The 18922-nt window shown below is 42.3% G+C and overlaps 26 non-coding genes across 26 annotated transcripts; all 26 read right to left on the bottom strand.

Annotated features, from left to right (window-relative positions):
• Positions 1-343: 343 nt before the first annotated feature.
• trnal-aag (transfer RNA leucine (anticodon AAG)) lies at positions 344-426 on the bottom strand. The gene has a single exon. It is a non-coding gene; the product is annotated as a tRNA-Leu (tRNA).
• Positions 427-1279: 853 nt separating this feature from the next.
• trnaq-cug (transfer RNA glutamine (anticodon CUG)) lies at positions 1280-1351 on the bottom strand. Its single transcript has one exon. It is a non-coding gene; the product is annotated as a tRNA-Gln (tRNA).
• Positions 1352-1806: 455 nt separating this feature from the next.
• trnal-aag (transfer RNA leucine (anticodon AAG)) lies at positions 1807-1889 on the bottom strand. Its single transcript has one exon. It is a non-coding gene; the product is annotated as a tRNA-Leu (tRNA).
• An 878-nt stretch (positions 1890-2767) lies between these two features.
• Positions 2768-2839, bottom strand: trnaq-cug (transfer RNA glutamine (anticodon CUG)). Its single transcript has one exon. It is a non-coding gene; the product is annotated as a tRNA-Gln (tRNA).
• A 456-nt stretch (positions 2840-3295) lies between these two features.
• Positions 3296-3378, bottom strand: trnal-aag (transfer RNA leucine (anticodon AAG)). Its single transcript has one exon. It is a non-coding gene; the product is annotated as a tRNA-Leu (tRNA).
• Positions 3379-4231: 853 nt separating this feature from the next.
• On the bottom strand, positions 4232-4303 carry trnaq-cug (transfer RNA glutamine (anticodon CUG)). Its single transcript has one exon. It is a non-coding gene; the product is annotated as a tRNA-Gln (tRNA).
• Positions 4304-4759: 456 nt separating this feature from the next.
• On the bottom strand, positions 4760-4842 carry trnal-aag (transfer RNA leucine (anticodon AAG)). The gene has a single exon. It is a non-coding gene; the product is annotated as a tRNA-Leu (tRNA).
• An 852-nt stretch (positions 4843-5694) lies between these two features.
• On the bottom strand, positions 5695-5766 carry trnaq-cug (transfer RNA glutamine (anticodon CUG)). The gene has a single exon. It is a non-coding gene; the product is annotated as a tRNA-Gln (tRNA).
• Positions 5767-6221: 455 nt separating this feature from the next.
• Positions 6222-6304, bottom strand: trnal-aag (transfer RNA leucine (anticodon AAG)). Its single transcript has one exon. It is a non-coding gene; the product is annotated as a tRNA-Leu (tRNA).
• Positions 6305-7156: 852 nt separating this feature from the next.
• On the bottom strand, positions 7157-7228 carry trnaq-cug (transfer RNA glutamine (anticodon CUG)). The gene has a single exon. It is a non-coding gene; the product is annotated as a tRNA-Gln (tRNA).
• A 456-nt stretch (positions 7229-7684) lies between these two features.
• On the bottom strand, positions 7685-7767 carry trnal-aag (transfer RNA leucine (anticodon AAG)). The gene has a single exon. It is a non-coding gene; the product is annotated as a tRNA-Leu (tRNA).
• An 882-nt stretch (positions 7768-8649) lies between these two features.
• On the bottom strand, positions 8650-8721 carry trnaq-cug (transfer RNA glutamine (anticodon CUG)). Its single transcript has one exon. It is a non-coding gene; the product is annotated as a tRNA-Gln (tRNA).
• A 456-nt stretch (positions 8722-9177) lies between these two features.
• trnal-aag (transfer RNA leucine (anticodon AAG)) lies at positions 9178-9260 on the bottom strand. Its single transcript has one exon. It is a non-coding gene; the product is annotated as a tRNA-Leu (tRNA).
• An 853-nt stretch (positions 9261-10113) lies between these two features.
• Positions 10114-10185, bottom strand: trnaq-cug (transfer RNA glutamine (anticodon CUG)). Its single transcript has one exon. It is a non-coding gene; the product is annotated as a tRNA-Gln (tRNA).
• Positions 10186-10640: 455 nt separating this feature from the next.
• On the bottom strand, positions 10641-10723 carry trnal-aag (transfer RNA leucine (anticodon AAG)). Its single transcript has one exon. It is a non-coding gene; the product is annotated as a tRNA-Leu (tRNA).
• Positions 10724-11577: 854 nt separating this feature from the next.
• trnaq-cug (transfer RNA glutamine (anticodon CUG)) lies at positions 11578-11649 on the bottom strand. Its single transcript has one exon. It is a non-coding gene; the product is annotated as a tRNA-Gln (tRNA).
• A 433-nt stretch (positions 11650-12082) lies between these two features.
• trnal-cag (transfer RNA leucine (anticodon CAG)) lies at positions 12083-12165 on the bottom strand. Its single transcript has one exon. It is a non-coding gene; the product is annotated as a tRNA-Leu (tRNA).
• An 878-nt stretch (positions 12166-13043) lies between these two features.
• Positions 13044-13115, bottom strand: trnaq-cug (transfer RNA glutamine (anticodon CUG)). The gene has a single exon. It is a non-coding gene; the product is annotated as a tRNA-Gln (tRNA).
• Positions 13116-13554: 439 nt separating this feature from the next.
• Positions 13555-13637, bottom strand: trnal-aag (transfer RNA leucine (anticodon AAG)). Its single transcript has one exon. It is a non-coding gene; the product is annotated as a tRNA-Leu (tRNA).
• Positions 13638-14488: 851 nt separating this feature from the next.
• Positions 14489-14560, bottom strand: trnaq-cug (transfer RNA glutamine (anticodon CUG)). The gene has a single exon. It is a non-coding gene; the product is annotated as a tRNA-Gln (tRNA).
• A 426-nt stretch (positions 14561-14986) lies between these two features.
• Positions 14987-15069, bottom strand: trnal-uag (transfer RNA leucine (anticodon UAG)). The gene has a single exon. It is a non-coding gene; the product is annotated as a tRNA-Leu (tRNA).
• Positions 15070-15932: 863 nt separating this feature from the next.
• Positions 15933-16004, bottom strand: trnaq-cug (transfer RNA glutamine (anticodon CUG)). Its single transcript has one exon. It is a non-coding gene; the product is annotated as a tRNA-Gln (tRNA).
• Positions 16005-16368: 364 nt separating this feature from the next.
• On the bottom strand, positions 16369-16451 carry trnal-uag (transfer RNA leucine (anticodon UAG)). Its single transcript has one exon. It is a non-coding gene; the product is annotated as a tRNA-Leu (tRNA).
• Positions 16452-17305: 854 nt separating this feature from the next.
• trnaq-cug (transfer RNA glutamine (anticodon CUG)) lies at positions 17306-17377 on the bottom strand. The gene has a single exon. It is a non-coding gene; the product is annotated as a tRNA-Gln (tRNA).
• Positions 17378-17741: 364 nt separating this feature from the next.
• Positions 17742-17824, bottom strand: trnal-cag (transfer RNA leucine (anticodon CAG)). Its single transcript has one exon. It is a non-coding gene; the product is annotated as a tRNA-Leu (tRNA).
• Positions 17825-18675: 851 nt separating this feature from the next.
• Positions 18676-18747, bottom strand: trnaq-cug (transfer RNA glutamine (anticodon CUG)). The gene has a single exon. It is a non-coding gene; the product is annotated as a tRNA-Gln (tRNA).
• Between the last annotated feature and the right edge of the window lie 175 nt (positions 18748-18922).

Below are 18922 nucleotides of genomic sequence, written 5' to 3'. Positions count from 1 at the left end.
ACAAAGAAGCTAACAATGACAAAGCAACCGCTAAAGGGTTACTCAGAATTTTACTAACCTCAGCAGAGGATTTGGGAGGATCACAGAGGATTTGGGAAAAGGCAACTAAAGAAATTCTTTTGAAAGACTTCCTACAAACAATTACTGTAGCGACATACGTATATGCCAATTGTATACAGGCCATGGTAAGATTACACTGGTTGATAATGTAGGGGCTAACAAATGCTGCTGTTGCAATAGTACTTCAGTATTTGGAATGCCTGCTCCCTAACTAACAAAGCATTGTTGACTTTATTTTCCCAATATCATGTTACAGGCACCGTTTCCAGGGAAAAACAGTGGCTGTCAGAAGTGGGATTCGAACCCACGCCTCCAGTGGAGACTGCGACCTTAACGCAGCGCCTTGGACCGCTCGGCCATCCTGACTGAATAAAACCTAGGTTTAATGAAAACTTTCATAAATATCATGAGGTACTACATTAAATGGATCATGAGATAGTTCAATCTTTGTATACTATGCCATGATATATCATATCTCATCTTTTGCCGCAATGCAGCATCCTCCCTTCAGGCAATGCCTTTGCCATGCATGCAAGTGCACATGCCTAGTAGATTACTTTGTCACATTAAGGCCATATTTCTAATGTTTACATCGGGATTGTAGGATTTGACCAAACAAAAAGGAGTTGTTGCAATGATTAGTTTCCAGAGTTGTAAAATCCGGTCTGTGAGTTCTCTAAACTGTTGTGCTTTTTTTGGCAACCAAAAGCCTTTAAATGCATTCATCTGTTCCGCCACCTTGGCGTCTTGAGTCAGAATGAATTGTCGTTGACCCACCAACACAGCCCCTTGTGTTATTTTAAAAGAGAAATGGTTGTACACAACCCCAATCCGATGTTGGAAAGCTGTGGGTTGATGGGGTTTCCAAAGCTGGTCGACCTTCCAACAAGCACTTCTGATGGAGTAAACTGGCCTCTTGATGAAGAACACTCGACTCTAACCGCAGGAACCTGAGTACAAATCGCAGTGAAACCTCTTTTTTATGGTGATTACAGACAGAATTCAAAGTGTAAATCCATCATCAAAGTGGAAACCATTGAACTCCCTGTCAATACTCACTCAGGAGAAGATCAAGAGATGCCCCAGTTGTTTCCGGTCTCACTTGTACCTAAAGCAAGATGCAACCGCCAACGCACTGTTTTCAGTTCAAGGCCTGTTTCCTGTGATTATCCTTTCAGTGATGGTTGGCATTGTTTGACCTTTGCTCTGGCTTAAAATCAGGTTCCACTGAGATTTGAACTCAGATCACTGGATTCAGAGTCCAGAGTGCTAACCATTACACCATGGAACCACTACACATTGGGAAAACTACATAGGTTCGCTAAAGGGTTTCATATATGGCAACAACATGTATGTCATCTGTGTAGGCAATAGGGCATAGAAGGCATACAACGGTACCAGTGACAAAGAAGCTAACAATGACAAAGCAACCGCTAAAGGGTTACTCAGAATTTTACTAACCTCAGCAGAGGATTTGGGAGGATCACAGAGATTTGGGAAAAGGCAACTAAAGAAATTCTTTTGAAAGACTTCCTACAAACAATTACTGTAGCGACATACGTATATGCCAATTGTATACAGGCACGTGGTCAGATTACACTGGTTGATAACGTAGGGGCTAACAAATGCTGCTGTTGCACTAGTAGTTCAGTATTTGGAATGCCTGCTCCCTAACTAACAAAGCATTGTTGACTTTATTTTCCCAATATCATGTTACAGGCACCGTTTCCAGGGAAAAACAGTGGCTGTCAGAAGTGGGATTCGAACCCACGCCTCCAGTGGAGACTGCGACCTTAACGCAGCGCCTTGGACCGCTCGGCCATCCTGACTGAATAAAACCTAATTTAATGAAAACTTTCATAAATATCATGAGGTACTACATTAAATGGATCATGAGATAGTTCAATCTTTGTATACTATGCCATGATATATCATATCTCATCTTTTGCCGCAATGTAGCATCCTCCCTTCAGGCAATGCCTTTGCCATGCATACAAGTGCACATGCCTAGTAGATTACTTTGTCACATTAAGGCCATATTTCTAATGTTTACATCGGGATTGTAGGATTTGACCAAACAAAAAGGAGTTGTTGCAATGATTAGTTTCCAGAGTTGTAAAATCCGGTCTGTGAGTTCTCTAAACTGTTGTGCTTTTTTTGGCAACCAAAAGCCTTTAAATGCATTCATCTGTTCCGCCACCTTGGCGTCTTGAGTCAGAATGAATTGTCGTTGACCCACCAACACAGCCCCTTGTGTTATTTTAAAAGAGAAATGGTTGTACACAACCCCAATCCGATGTTGGAAAGCTGTGGGTTGATGGGGTTTGGAAAGATGTGGGTTGATGGGGTTTCCAAAGCTGGTCGACCTTCCAACAAGCACTTCTGATGGAGTAAACTGGCCTCTTGATGAAGAACACTCGACTCTAACCGCAGGAACCTGAGTACAAATCGCAGTGAAACCTCTTTTTTATGGTGATTACAAGACAGAATTCAAAGTGTAAATCCATCATCAAAGTGGAAACCATTGAACTCCCTGTCAATACTCACTCAGGAGAAGATCAAGAGATGCCCCAGTTGTTTCCGGTCTCACTTGTACCTAAAGCAAGATGCAACCGCCAACGCACTGTTTTCAGTTCAAGGCCTGTTTCCTGTGATTATCCTTTCAGTGATGGTTGGCATTGTTTGACCTTTGCTCTGGCTTAAAATCAGGTTCCACTGAGATTTGAACTCAGATCACTGGATTCAGAGTCCAGAGTGCTAACCATTACACCATGGAACCACTACACATTGGGAAAACTACATAGGTTCGCTAAAGGGTTTCATATATGGCAACAACATGTATGTCATCTGTGTAGGCAATAGGGCATAGAAGGCATACAACGGTACCAGTGACAAAGAAGCTAACAATGACAAAGCAACCGCTAAAGGGTTACTCAGAATTTTACTAACCTCAGCAGAGGATTTGGGAGGATCACAGAGGATTTGGGGAAAGGCAACTAAAGAAATTCTTTTGAAAGACTTCCTACAAACAATTACTGTAGCGACATACGTATATGCCAATTGTATACAGGCACGTGGTCAGATTACACTGGTTGATAACGTAGGGGCTAACAAATGCTGCTGTTGCACTAGTAGTTCAGTATTTGGAATGCCTGCTCCCTAACTAACAAAGCATTGTTGACTTTATTTTCCCAATATCATGTTACAGGCACCGTTTCCAGGGAAAAACAGTGGCTGTCAGAAGTGGGATTCGAACCCACGCCTCCAGTGGAGACTGCGACCTTAACGCAGCGCCTTGGACCGCTCGGCCATCCTGACTGAATAAAACCTACGTTTAATGAAAACTTTCATAAATATCATGAGGTACTACATTAAATGGATCATGAGATAGTTCAATCTTTGTATACTATGCCATGATATATCATATCTCATCTTTTGCCGCAATGTAGCATCCTCCCTTCAGGCAATGCCTTTGCCATGCATACAAGTGCACATGCCTAGTAGATTACTTTGTCACATTAAGGCCATATTTCTAATGTTTACATCGGGATTGTAGGATTTGACCAAACAAAAAGGAGTTGTTGCAATGATTAGTTTCCAGAGTTGTAAAATCCGGTCTGTGAGTTCTCTAAACTGTTGTGCTTTTTTTGGCAACCAAAAGCCTTTAAATGCATTCATCTGTTCCGCCACCTTGGCGTCTTGAGTCAGAATGAATTGTCGTTGACCCACCAACACAGCCCCTTGTGTTATTTTAAAAGAGAAATGGTTGTACACAACCCCAATCCGATGTTGGAAAGCTGTGGGTTGATGGGGTTTCCAAAGCTGGTCGACCTTCCAACAAGCACTTCTGATGGAGTAAACTGGCCTCTTGATGAAGAACACTCGACTCTAACCGCAGGAACCTGAGTACAAATCGCAGTGAAACCTCTTTTTTATGGTGATTACAAGACAGAATTCAAAGTGTAAATCCATCATCAAAGTGGAACCATTGAACTCCCTGTCAATACTCACTCAGGAGAAGATCAAGAGACGCCCCAGTTGTTTCCGGTCTCACTTGTACCTAAAGCAAGATGCAACCGCCAACGCACTGTTTTCAGTTCAAGGCCTGTTTCCTGTGATTATCCTTTCAGTGATGGTTGGCATTGTTTGACCTTTGCTCTGGCTTAAAATCAGGTTCCACTGAGATTTGAACTCAGATCACTGGATTCAGAGTCCAGAGTGCTAACCATTACACCATGGAACCACTACACATTGGGAAAACTACATAGGTTCGCTAAAGGGTTTCATATATGGCAACAACATGTATGTCATCTGTGTAGGCAATAGGGCATAGAAGGCATACAACGGTACCAGTGACAAAGAAGCTAACAATGACAAAGCAACCGCTAAAGGGTTACTCAGAATTTTACTAACCTCAGCAGAGGATTTGGGAGGATCACAGAGGATTTGGGAAAAGGCAACTAAAGAAATTCTTTTGAAAGACTTCCTACAAACAATTACTGTAGCGACATACGTATATGCCAATTGTATACAGGCACGTGGTCAGATTACACTGGTTGATAACGTAGGGGCTAACAAATGCTGCTGTTGCACTAGTAGTTCAGTATTTGGAATGCCTGCTCCCTAACTAACAAAGCATTGTTGACTTTATTTTCCCAATATCATGTTACAGGCACCGTTTCCAGGGAAAAACAGTGGCTGTCAGAAGTGGGATTCGAACCCACGCCTCCAGTGGAGACTGCGACCTTAACGCAGCGCCTTGGACCGCTCGGCCATCCTGACTGAATAAAACCTAGGTTTAATGAAAACTTTCATAAATATCATGAGGTACTACATTAAATGGATCATGAGATAGTTCAATCTTTGTATACTATGCCATGATATATCATATCTCATCTTTTGCCGCAATGCAGCATCCTCCCTTCAGGCAATGCCTTTGCCATGCATGCAAGTGCACATGCCAAGTAGATTACTTTGTCATTAAGGCCATATTTCTAATGTTTACATCGGGATTGTAGGATTTGACCAAACAAAAAGGAGTTGTTGCAATGATTAGTTTCCAGAGTTGTAAAATCCGGTCTGTGAGTTCTCTAAACTGTTGTGCTTTTTTTGGCAACCAAAAGCCTTTAAATGCATTCATCTGTTCCGCCACCTTGGCGTCTTGAGTCAGAATGAATTGTCGTTGACCCACCAACACAGCCCCTTGTGTTATTTTAAAAGAGAAATGGTTGTACACAACCCCAATCCGATGTTGGAAAGCTGTGGGTTGATGGGGTTTCCAAAGCTGGTCGACCTTCCAACAAGCACTTCTGATGGAGTAAACTGGCCTCTTGATGAAGAACACTCGACTCTAACCGCAGGAACCTGAGTACAAATCGCAGTGAAACCTCTTTTTTATGGTGATTACAAGACAGAATTCAAAGTGTAAATCCATCATCAAAGTGGAAACCATTGAACTCCCTGTCAATACTCACTCAGGAGAAGATCAAGAGACGCCCCAGTTGTTTCCCGTCTCACTTGTACCTAAAGCAAGATGCAACCGCCAACGCACTGTTTTCAGTTCAAGGCCTGTTTCCTGTGATTATCCTTTCAGTGATGGTTGGCATTGTTTGACCTTTGCTCTGGCTTAAAATCAGGTTCCACTGAGATTTGAACTCAGATCACTGGATTCAGAGTCCAGAGTGCTAACCATTACACCATGGAACCACTACACATTGGGAAAACTACATAGGTTCGCTAAAGGGTTTCATATATGGCAACAACATGTATGTCATCTGTGTAGGCAATAGGGCATAGAAGGCATACAACGGTACCAGTGACAAAGAAGCTAACAATGACAAAGCAACCGCTAAAGGGTTACTCAGAATTTTACTAACCTCAGCAGAGGATTTGGGAGGATCACAGAGGATTTGGGAAAAGGCAACTAAAGAAATTCTTTTGAAAGACTTCCTACAACAATTACTGTAGCGACATACGTATATGCCAATTGTATACAGGCACGTGGTCAGATTACACTGGTTGATAACGTAGGGGCTAACAAATGCTGCTGTTGCACTAGTAGTTCAGTATTTGGAATGCCTGCTCCCTAACTAACAAAGCATTGTTGACTTTATTTTCCCAATATCATGTTACAGGCACCGTTTCCAGGGAAAAACAGTGGCTGTCAGAAGTGGGATTCGAACCCACGCCTCCAGTGGAGACTGCGACCTTAACGCAGCGCCTTGGACCGCTCGGCCATCCTGACTGAATAAAACCTACATTTAATGAAAACTTTCATAAATATCATGAGGTACTACATTAAATGGATCATGAGATAGTTCAATCTTTGTATACTATGCCATGATATATCATATCTCATCTTTTGCCGCAATGCAGCATCCTCCCTTCAGGCAATGCCTTTGCCATGCATGCAAGTGCACATGCCAAGTAGATTACTTTGTCACATTAAGGCCATTTCTAATGTTTACATCGGGATTGTAGGATTTGACCAAACAAAAAGGAGTTGTTGCAATGATTAGTTTCCAGAGTTGTAAAATCCGGTCTGTGAGTTCTCTAAACTGTTGTGCTTTTCTTTGGCAACCAAAAGCCTTTAAATGCATTCATCTGTTCCGCCACCTTGGCGTCTTGAGTCAGAATGAATTGTCGTTGACCCACCAACACAGCCCCTTGTGTTATTTTAAAAGAGAAATGGTTGTACACAACCCCAATCCGATGTTGGAAAGCTGTGGGTTGATGGGGTTTCCAAAGCTGGTCGACCTTCCAACAAGCACTTCTGATGGAGTAAACTGGCCTCTTGATGAAGAACACTCGACTCTAACCGCAGGAACCTGAGTACAAATCGCAGTGAAACCTCTTTTTTATGGTGATTACAAGACAGAATTCAAAGTGTAAATCCATCATCAAAGTGGAAACCATTGAACTCCCTGTCAATACTCACTCAGGAGAAGATCAGAGACGCCCCAGTTGTTTCCGGTCTCACTTGTACCTAAAGCAAGATGCAACCGCCAACGCACTGTTTTCAGTTCAAGGCCTGTTTCCTGTGATTATCCTTTCAGTGATGGTTGGCATTGTTTGACCTTTGCTCTGGCTTAAAATCAGGTTCCACTGAGATTTGAACTCAGATCACTGGATTCAGAGTCCAGAGTGCTAACCATTACACCATGGAACCACTACACATTGGGAAAACTACATAGGTTCGCTAAAGGGTTTCATATATGGCAACAACATGTATGTCATCTGTGTAGGCAATAGGGCATAGAAGGCATACAACGGTACCAGTGACAAAGAAGCTAACAATGACAAAGCAACCGCTAAAGGGTTACTCAGAATTTTACTAACCTCAGCAGAGGATTTGGGAGGATCACAGAGGATTTGGGAAAAGGCAACTAAAGAAATTCTTTTGAAAGACTTCCTACAAACAATTACTGTAGCGACATACGTATATGCCAATTGTATACAGGCACGTGGTCAGATTACACTGGTTGATAACGTAGGGGCTAACAAATGCTGCTGTTGCACTAGTAGTTCAGTATTTGGAATGCCTGCTCCCTAACTAACAAAGCATTGTTGACTTTATTTTCCCAATATCATGTTACAGGCACCGTTTCCAGGGAAAAACAGTGGCTGTCAGAAGTGGGATTCGAACCCACGCCTCCAGTGGAGACTGCGACCTTAACGCAGCGCCTTGGACCGCTCGGCCATCCTGACTGAATAAAACCAACGTTTAATGAAAACTTTCATAAATATCATGAGGTACTACATTAAATGGATCATGAGATAGTTCAATCTTTGTATACTATGCCATGATATATCATATCTCATCTTTTGCCACAATGCAGCATCCTCCCTTCAGGCAATGCCTTTGCCATGCATGCAAGTGCACATGCCAAGTAGATTACTTTGTCACATTAAGGCCATATTTCTAATGTTTACATCGGGATTGTAGGAGGATTTGACCAAACAAAAAGGAGTTGTTGCAATGATTAGTTTCCAGAGTTGTAAAATCCGGTCTGTGAGTTCTCTAAACTGTTGTGCTTTTTTTGGCAACCAAAAGCCTTTAAATGCATTCATCTGTTCCGCCACCTTGGCGTCTTGAGTCAGAATGAATTGTCGTTGACCCACCAACACAGCCCCTTGTGTTATTTTAAAAGAGAAATGGTTGTACACAACCCCAATCCGATGTTGGAAAGCTGTGGGTTGATGGGGTTTGGAAAGATGTGGGTTGATGGGGTTTCCAAAGCTGGTCGACCTTCCAACAAGCACTTCTGATGGAGTAAACTGGCCTCTTGATGAAGAACACTCGACTCTAACCGCAGGAACCTGAGTACAAATCGCAGTGAAACCTCTTTTTTATGGTGATTACAAGACAGAATTCAAAGTGTAAATCCATCATCAAAGTGGAAACCATTGAACTCCCTGTCAATACTCACTCAGGAGAAGATCAAGAGACTCCCCAGTTGTTTCCGGTCTCACTTGTACCTAAAGCAAGATGCAACCGCCAACGCACTGTTTTCAGTTCAAGGCCTGTTTCCTGTGATTATCCTTTCAGTGATGGTTGGCATTGTTTGACCTTTGCTCTGGCTTAAAATCAGGTTCCACTGAGATTTGAACTCAGATCACTGGATTCAGAGTCCAGAGTGCTAACCATTACACCATGGAACCACTACACATTGGGAAAACTACATAGGTTCGCTAAAGGGTTTCATATATGGCAACAACATGTATGTCATCTGTGTAGGCAATAGGGCATAGAAGGCATACAACGGTACCAGTGACAAAGAAGCTAACAATGACAAAGCAACCGCTAAAGGGTTACTCAGAATTTTACTAACCTCAGCAGAGGATTTGGGAGGATCACAGAGGATTTGGGAAAAGGCAACTAAAGAAATTCTTTTGAAAGACTTCCTACAAACAATTACTGTAGCGACATACGTATATGCCAATTGTATACAGGCACGTGGTCAGATTACACTGGTTGATAACGTAGGGGCTAACAAATGCTGCTGTTGCACTAGTAGTTCAGTATTTGGAATGCCTGCTCCCTAACTAACAAAGCATTGTTGACTTTATTTTCCCAATATCATGTTACAGGCACCGTTTCCAGGGAAAAACAGTGGCTGTCAGAAGTGGGATTCGAACCCACGCCTCCAGTGGAGACTGCGACCTTAACGCAGCGCCTTGGACCGCTCGGCCATCCTGACTGAATAAAACCTACATTTAATGAAAACTTTCATAAATATCATGAGGTACTACATTAAATGGATCATGAGATAGTTCAATCTTTGTATACTATGCCATGATATATCATATCTCATCTTTTGCCGCAATGCAGCATCCTCCCTTCAGGCAATGCCTTTGCCATGCATGCAAGTGCACATGCCAAGTAGATTACTTTGTCACATTAAGGCCATATTTCTAATGTTTACATCGGGATTGTAGGATTTGACCAAACAAAAAGGAGTTGTTGCAATGATTAGTTTCCAGAGTTGTAAAATCCGGTCTGTGAGTTCTCTAAACTGTTGTGCTTTTTTTGGCAACCAAAAGCCTTTAAATGCATTCATCTGTTCCGCCACCTTGGCGTCTTGAGTCAGAATGAATTGTCGTTGACCCACCAACACAGCCCCTTGTGTTATTTTAAAAGAGAAATGGTTGTACACAACCCCAATCCGATGTTGGAAAGCTGTGGGTTGATGGGGTTTCCAAAGCTGGTCGACCTTCCAACAAGCACTTCTGATGGAGTAAACTGGCCTCTTGATGAAGAACACTCGACTCTAACCGCAGGAACCTGAGTACAAATCGCAGTGAAACCTCTTTTTTATGGTGATTACAAGACAGAATTCAAAGTGTAAATCCATCATCAAAGTGGAAACCATTGAACTCCCTGTCAATACTCACTCAGGAGAAGATCAAGAGACCCCCCAGTTGTTTCCGTCTCACTTGTACCTAAAGCAAGATGCAACCGCCAACGCACTGTTTTCAGTTCAAGGCCTGTTTCCTGTGATTATCCTTTCAGTGATGGTTGGCATTGTTTGACCTTTGCTCTGGCTTAAAATCAGGTTCCACTGAGATTTGAACTCAGATCACTGGATTCAGAGTCCAGAGTGCTAACCATTACACCATGGAACCACTACACATTGGGAAAACTACATAGGTTCGCTAAAGGGTTTCATATATGGCAACAACATGTATGTCATCTGTGTAGGCAATAGGGCATAGAAGGCATACAACGGTACCAGTGACAAAGAAGCTAACAATGACAAAGCAACCGCTAAAGGGTTACTCAGAATTTTACTAACCTCAGCAGAGGATTTGGGAGGATCACAGAGGATTTGGGAAAAGGCAACTAAAGAAATTCTTTTGAAAGACTTCCTACAAACAATTACTGTAGCGACATACGTATATGCCAATTGTATACAGGCCGTGGTAAGATTACACTGGTTGATAATGTAGGGGCTAACAAATGCTGCTGTTGCAATAGTAGTTCAGTATTTGGAATGCCTGCTCCCTAACTAACAAAGCATTGTTGACTTTATTTTCCCAATATCATGTTACAGGCACCGTTTCCAGGGAAAAACAGTGGCTGTCAGAAGTGGGATTCGAACCCACGCCTCCAGTGGAGACTGCGACCTTAACGCAGCGCCTTGGACCGCTCGGCCATCCTGACTGAATAAAACCTACATTTAATGAAAATTTCATAAATATCATGAGGTACTACATTAAATGGATCATGAGATAGTTCAATCTTTGTATACTATGCCATGATATATCATATCTCATCTTTTGCCGCAATGCAGCATCCTCCCTTCAGGCAATGCCTTTGCCATGCATGCAAGTGCACATGCCTAGTAGATTACTTTGTCACATTAAGGCCATATTTCTAATGTTTACATCGGGATTGTAGGATTTGACCAAACAAAAAGTAGTTGTTTGCAATGATTAGTTTCCAGAGTTGTAAAATCCGGTCTGTGAGTTCTCTAAACTGTTGTGCTTTTTTTGGCAACCAAAAGCCTTTAAATGCATTCATCTGTTCCGCCACCTTGGCGTCTTGAGTCAGAATGAATTGTCGTTGACCCACCAACACAGCCCCTTGTGTTATTTTAAAAGAGAAATGGTTGTACACAACCCCAATCCGATGTTGGAAAGCTGTGGGTTGATGGGGTTTCCAAAGCTGGTCGACCTTCCAACAAGCACTTCTGATGGAGTAAACTGGCCTCTTGATGAAGAACACTCGACTCTAACCGCAGGAACCTGAGTACAAATCGCAGTGAAACCTCTTTTTTATGGTGATTACAAGACAGAATTCAAGGTGTAAATCCATCATTAAAGTCGAAACCATTGAACTCCCTGTCAATACTCACTCAGGAGAAGATCAAGAGACGCCTCAGTTGTTTCCGGTCTCACTTGTACCTGAAGCAAGATGCAACCGCCAACGCACTGTTTTCAGTTCAAGGCCTGTTTCCTGTCATTATCCTTTCAGTGATGGTTTGCATTGTTTGACCTTTGCTCTTGCTTAAAATCAGGTTCCACTGAGATTTGAACTCAGATCACTGGATTCAGAGTCCAGAGTGCTAACCATTACACCATGGAACCACTACACATTGGGAAAACTACATAGGTTCGCTAAAGGGTTTCATATATGACAAATGTATGTCATCTGTGTAGGCAATAATAAAGGCATGACAACAAAGCAACAATGACAAAGCAACCGCTAAAGGGTAACTCAAGAATTTTACTAACCTCAGCAGTGGATTTGGGAGGATCACAGAGGATTTGGCAAAAGGCAACAAAAGAAATTATTTTGAAAGACTTCCTAAAAACAATTACTGTAGCGACATACGTATATGCCAATTGTATACAGGCACATGGTAAGATTACACTGGTTGATAATGTAGGGGCTAACAAATGCTGCTGTTGCAATAGTACTTCAGTATTTGGAATGCCTGCTCCCTAACTAACAAAGCATTGTTGACTTTATTTTCCCAATATCATGTTACAGGCAACGGTACCAGGGAAAAACAGCTGCTGTCAGAAGTGGGATTCGAACCCACGCCTCCAGTGGAGACTGCGACCTGAACGCAGCGCCTTGGACAGCTCGGCCATCCTGACTGAATATAACCTAAGTTGAGTGGACATTTCCATAAATATCATGAGGTACTACATTACATGGGTCATGAGATAGTTCATTCTTTGTATACTATGCCATGATATATCATATCTCAACTTTGGCCGCAATGCAGCGTCTTCCCTTCAGGCAATGCCTTTGCCATGCATGCAAGTGCACATGCCTAGTAGATTACTTTGTCACATTAAGGCCATATTTCTAATGTTTACATCGGGATTGTAGGATTTGACCTAACAAAAAGTAGTTGTTGCAATGATTAGTTTCCAGAGTTGTAAAATCCGGTGTGTGAGTTCTCTAAACTGTTGTGCTTTTTTTTTGGCAACCAAAAGCCTTTAAATGCATTCATCTGTTTGGCCACCTTGGCGTCTTTAGTCAGAATGAATTGTCGTTGACCCACCAACACAGCCCCTTGTGTTATTTTAAAAGAGAAATGGTTGTACACAACCCCAATCCGATGTTGGAAAGCTGTGGGTTGATGGGGTTTGGAAAGCTGTGGGTTGATGGGGTTTCCAAAGCTGGTCGAACTTCCAAAAAGCACTTCTGATAGAGTAAACTGGCCTCTTGATGAAGAACACTCAACTCTAACCGCAGGAACCTGAGTACAAATCGCAGTGAAACCTCTTTTTTATGGTGATTACAAGACAGAATTCAAAGTGTAAATCCATCATCAAAGTCGAAGCCATTGAACTCTCTGTCAATACTCACTCAGGAGAAGATCAAGAGACCCCCCTTGTTTCCGGTCTCACTTGTACCTGAAGCAAGATGCTGGCGCCAACGCACTGTTTTCGTTCAAGGCCTGTTTCCTGTGATTACCCTTTCAGTGATGGTTTGCATTGTTTGACCTTTGCTCTGGCTTAAAATCAGGTTCCACTGAGATTTGAACTCAGATCACTGGATTCAGAGTCCAGAGTGCTAACCATTACACCATGGAACCACTACACATTGGGAAAACTACATAGGTTCGCTAAAGTTTCATATATGACAAATGTATGTCATCTGTGTAGGCAATAATAAAGGCATGAACGGTAAACAAAGAAGCTAACAATGACGAAGCAACCGCTAAAGGGTAACTCAGAATTTTACTAACCTCAGCAGAGGATTTGGGAGGATCACAGAGGATTTGGGAAAAGGCAACTAAAGAAATTCTTTTGAAAGACTTCCTACAAACAATTACTGTAGCGACATACGTATATGCCAATTGTATACAGGCACATGGTAAGATTACACTGGTTGATAATGTAGGGGCTAACAAATGCTGCTGTTGCAATAGTACTTCAGTATTTGGAATGCCTGCTCCCTAACTAACAAAGCATTGTTGACTTTATTTTCCCAATATCATGTTACAGGCAACGTTTCCAGGGAAAAATAGTAGCTGTCAGAAGTGGGATTCGAACCCACGCCTCCAGTGGAGACTGCGACCTTAACGCAGCGCCTTGGACCGCTCGGCCATCCTGACTGAATAAAACCTACATTTAATGAAAACTTTCATAAATATCATGAGGTACTACATTAAATGGGTCATGAGATAGTTCATTCTTTGTATACTATGCCATGATATATCATATCTCAACTTTGGCCGCAATGCAGCATCTTCCCTTCAGGCAATGCCTTTGCCATGCATTCAAGTGCACATGCCTAGTAGATTACTTTGTCACATTAAGGCCATATTTCTAATGTTTACATCGGGATTGTAGGATTTGACCAAACAAAAAGTAGTTGTTGCAATGATTAGTTTCCAGAGTTGTAAAATCCGGTCTGTGAGTTCTCTAAACTGTTGTGCTTTGTTTTGGCATCCAGAAGCCTTTAAATGCATTCATCTGTTCCGCCACCAGCGTCTTGAGTCAGAATGAATTGTCGTTGACCCACAAACACAGCCCCTTGTGTTATTTTAAAAGAGAAATGGTTGTACACAACCCCAATCCGATGTTGGAAAGCTGTGGGTTGATGGGGTTTCCAAAGCTGGTCGACCTTCCAACAAGCACTTCTGATGGAGTAAACTGGCCTCTTGATGAAGAACACTCAACTCTAACCGCAGGAACCTGAGTACAAATCGCAGTGAAACCTCTTTTTTGTGGTGATTACAAGACAGAATTCAAGGTGTAAATCCATCATTAAAGTCGAAACCATTGAACTCCCTGTCAATACTCACTCAGGAGAAGATCAAGAGACCCCCCTTGTTTCCGGTCTCACTTGTACCTGAAGCAAGATGCTGGCGCCAACGCACTGTTTTCAGTTTAAGGCCTGTTTCCTGTCATGCTCCTTTCAGTGAGAGTTTGCATTGTTTGACCTTTGCTCTTGCTTAAAATCAGGTTCCACTGAGATTTGAACTCAGATCACTGGATTCAGAGTCCAGAGTGCTAACCATTACACCATGGAACCACTACACATTGGGAAAACCAGTTCGAAAGGGTTTCAAAGGCAACAACAATGTCATCTGTGTAAATAGGGCAAGAAGGCATACAACGGTACCAGTGACAAAGAAGCTAACAATGACAAAGCAACCGCTTTACTACTAACCTCAGCAGTGGATTTTGGAGGATCACAGAGGATTTGGCAAAAGGCAACAAAAGAAATTATTTTGAAAGACTTCCTAAAAACAATTACTGTAGCGACAAACGTGTATGCCAATTGTATACAGGCACATGGTAAGATTACACTGGTTGATAATGTAGGGGCTAACAAATGCTGCTGTTGCAATAGTAGTTCAGTATTTTATCAAATGCCTGCTCCCTAACATACAAAGCATTGTTGACTTTATTTTCCCAATATCATGTTACAGGCAACGGTACCAGTAAAAACAGCTGCTGTCAGAAGTGGGATTCGAACCCACGCCTCCAGTGGAGACTGCGACCTAAACGCAGCGCCTTGGACCGCTCGGCCATCCTGACTGAATAAAACCTAAGTTTAGTGGAAATTTCCATAAATATCATGAGGTACTACATTACATGGGTCATGAGATAGTTCATTCTTTGTATACTATGCCATGATATATCATATCTCAACTTTGGCCGCAATGCAGCATCTTCCCTTCAGGCAATGCCTTTGCCATGCATTCAAGTGCACATGCCTAGTAGATTACTTTGTCACATTAAGGCCATATTTCTAATGTTTACATCGGGATTGTAGGATTTGACCTAACAAAAAGTAGTTGTTGCAATGATTAGTTTCCAGAGTTGTAAAATCCGGTCTGTGAGTTCTCTAAACTGTTGTGCTTTTTTTTTGGCAACCAAAAGCCTTTAAATGCATTCATCTGTTCCGCCACCTTGGCGTCTTGACTCAGAATGAATTGTCGTTGACCCACCAACACAGCCCCTTGTGTTATTTTAAAAGAGAAATGGTTGTACACAACCCCAATCCGATGTTGGAAAGCTGTGGGTTGATGGGGTTTCCAAAGCTGGTCGACCCTTCCAAAAAGCACTTCTGATGGAGTAAACTGGCCTCTTGATGAAGAACACTCAACTCTAACCGCAGGAACCTGAGTACAAATCGCAGTGAAACCTCTTTTTTGTGGTGATTACAAGACAGAATTCAAGGTGTAAATCCATCATTAAAGTCGAAACCATTGAACTCCCTGTCAATACTCACTCAGGAGAAGATCAAGAGACTCCTTAGTTGTTTCCGGTCTCACTTGTACCTGAAGCAAGATGCAACCGCCAACGCACTGTTGTCGGTTTAAGGCCTGTTTCCTGTCATGCTATCCTTTCAGTGAGAGTTTGCATTGTTTGACCTTTGCTCTTGCTTGCTTAAAATCAGGTTCCACTGAGATTTGAACTCAGATCACTGGATTCAGAGTCCAGAGTGCTAACCATTACACCATGGAACCACTACAAATGCCAGTGACAAAGAAGCTAATCAATGACAAAGCAACCGCTGAAGGGTAACTCAAAGAATTTTACTAACCTCAGCAGAGGATTTGGGAGGATCACAGAGGATTTGGGAAAAGGCAACTAAAGAAATTCTTTTGAAAGACTTCCTACAAACAATTACTGTAGCGACATACGTATATGCCAATTGTATACAGGCACATGGTAAGATTACACTGGTTGATAATGTAGGGGCTAACAAATGCTGCTGTTGCAATAGTAGTTCAGTATTTTATCAAATGCCTGCTCCCTAACAACAAAGCATTGCTGACTTTATTTTCCCAATATCATGTTACAGGCAACGGTACCAGTAAAAACAGCTGCTGTCAGAAGTGGGATTCGAACCCACGCCTCCAGTGGAGACTGCGACCTAAACGCAGCGCCTTGGACCGCTCGGCCATCCTGACTGAATAAAACCTAAGTTTAGTGGAAATTTCCATAAATATCATGAGGTACTACATTAAATGGGTCATGAGATAGTTCATTCTTTGTATACTATGCCATGATATATCATATCTCAACTTTGGCCGCAATGCAGCGTCTTCCCTTCAGGCAATGCCTTTGCCATGCATTCAAGTGCACATGCCTAGTAGATTACTTTGTCACATTAAGGCCATATTTCTAATGTTTACATCGGGATTGTAGGATTTGACCAAACAAAAAGTAGTTGTTGCAATGATTAGTTTCCAGAGTTGTAAAATCCGGTGTGTGAGTTCTCTAAACTGTTGTGCTTTGTTTTGGCATCCAGAAGCCTTTAAATGCATTCATCTGTTCCGCCACCTTGGCGTCTGAGTCAGAATGAATTGTCGTTGACCCACCAACACAGCCCCTTGTGTTATTTTAAAAGAGAAATGGTTGTACACAACCCCAATCCGATGTTGGAAAGCTGTGGGTTGATGGGGTTTCCAAAGCTGGTCGACCTTCCAACAAGCACGTCTGATGGAGTAAACTGGCCTCTTGATGAAGAACACTCGACTCTAACCGCAGGAACCTGAGTACAAATCGCAGTGAAACCTCTTTTTTGTGGTGATTACAAGACAGAATTCAAGGTGTAAATCCATCATTAAAGTCGAAACCATTGAACTCCCTGTCAATACTCACTCAGGAGAAGATCAAGAGACGCCTCAGTTGTTTCCGGTCTCACTTGTACCTGAAGCAAGATGCAACCGCCAACGCACTGTTGTCGGTTTAAGGCCTGTTTCCTGTCATGCTCCTTTCAGTGAGAGTTTGCATTGTTTGACCTTTGCTCTTGCTTAAAATCAGGTTCCACTGAGATTTGAACTCAGATCACTGGATTCAGAGTCCAGAGTGCTAACCATTACACCATGGAACCACTACAAATGCAAGTGACAAAGAAGCTAATAATGACAAAGCAACCGCTAAAGGGTAACTCAAGAATTTTACTAACCTCAGCAGAGGATCTGGGAGGATCACAGAGGATTTGAGAAAAGGCAACTAAAGAAATTCTTTTGAAAGACTTCCTACAAACAATTACTGGAGCGACATACGTATATGCCAATTGTATACAGGCACATGGTAAGATTACACTGGTTGATAATGTAGGGGCTAACAAATGCTGCTGTTGCAATAGTAGTTCAGTATTTTATCAAATGCCTGCTCCCTAACATACAAGGCATTGCTGACTTTATTTTCCCAATATCATGTTACAGGCAACGGTACCAGCAAAAAACAGCTGCTGTCAGAAGTGGGATTCGAACCCACGCCTCCAGTGGAGACTGCGACCTGAACGCAGCGCCTTGGACCGCTCGGCCATCCTGACTGAATAAAACCTAAGTTTAGTGGAAATTTCCATAAATATCATGAGATACTACATTACATGGGTCATGAGATAGTTCATTCTTTGTATACTATGCCATGATATATCATATCTCAACTTTGGCCTCAATGAAGCGTCTTCCCTTCAGGCAATGCCTTTCATGCATTCAAGTGCACATTCCTAGTATATTACTTTGTCACATTAAGGCCATATTTCTAATGTTTACATCGGGATTGTAGGATTTGACCTAACAAAAAGTAGTTGTTGCAATGATTAGTTTCCAGAGTTGTAAAATCCGGTCTGTGAGTTCTCTAAACTGTTGTGCTTTGTTTTGGCATCCAGAAGCCTTTAAATGCATTCATCTGTTCCGCCACCAGCGTCTTGAGTCAGAATGAATTGTCGTTGACCCACAAACACAGCCCCTTGTGTTATTTTAAAAGAGAAATGGTTGTACACAACCCCAATCCGATGTTGGAAAGCTGTGGGTTGATGGGGTTTCCAAAGCTGGTCGACCTTCCAACAAGCACTTCTGATGGAGTAAACTGGCCTCTTGATGAAGAACACTCGACTCTAACCGCAGGAACCTGAGTACAAATCGCAGTGAAACCTCTTTTTTATGGTGATTACAAGACAGAATTCAAGTTGTAAAACCATCATTAAAGTCGAAACCATTGAACTCCCTGTCAATACTCACTCAGGAGAAGATCAAGAGACGCCTCAGTTGTTTCCGGTCTCACTTGTACCTGAAGCAAGATGCAACCGCCAACGCACTGTTGTCGGTTTAAGGCCTGTTTCCTGTCATGCTCCTTTCAGTGAGAGTTTGCATTGTTTGACCTTTGCTCTTGCTTAAAATCAGGTTCCACTGAGATTTGAACTCAGATCACTGGATTCAGAGTCCAGAGTGCTAACCATTACACCATGGAACCACTACCAATACCAGTGACAAAGAAGCTAACAATGACAAAGCAACCGCAACCGCTAAAGGGTAACTCAAGAATTTTACTAACCTCAGCAGAGGATTTGGGAGGATTACAGAGGATTTGGGATAAGGCAAGTAAAGAAATTCTTTTGAAAGACTTCCTACAAACAATTACTGTAGCG

Source organism: Anoplopoma fimbria, chromosome 13, assembly GCF_027596085.1.
Source record: "Anoplopoma fimbria isolate UVic2021 breed Golden Eagle Sablefish chromosome 13, Afim_UVic_2022, whole genome shotgun sequence".
NCBI classification, from domain to species: domain Eukaryota; kingdom Metazoa; phylum Chordata; class Actinopteri; order Perciformes; family Anoplopomatidae; genus Anoplopoma; species Anoplopoma fimbria.
This window is presented reverse-complemented; position numbering and strand designations above follow the sequence as displayed.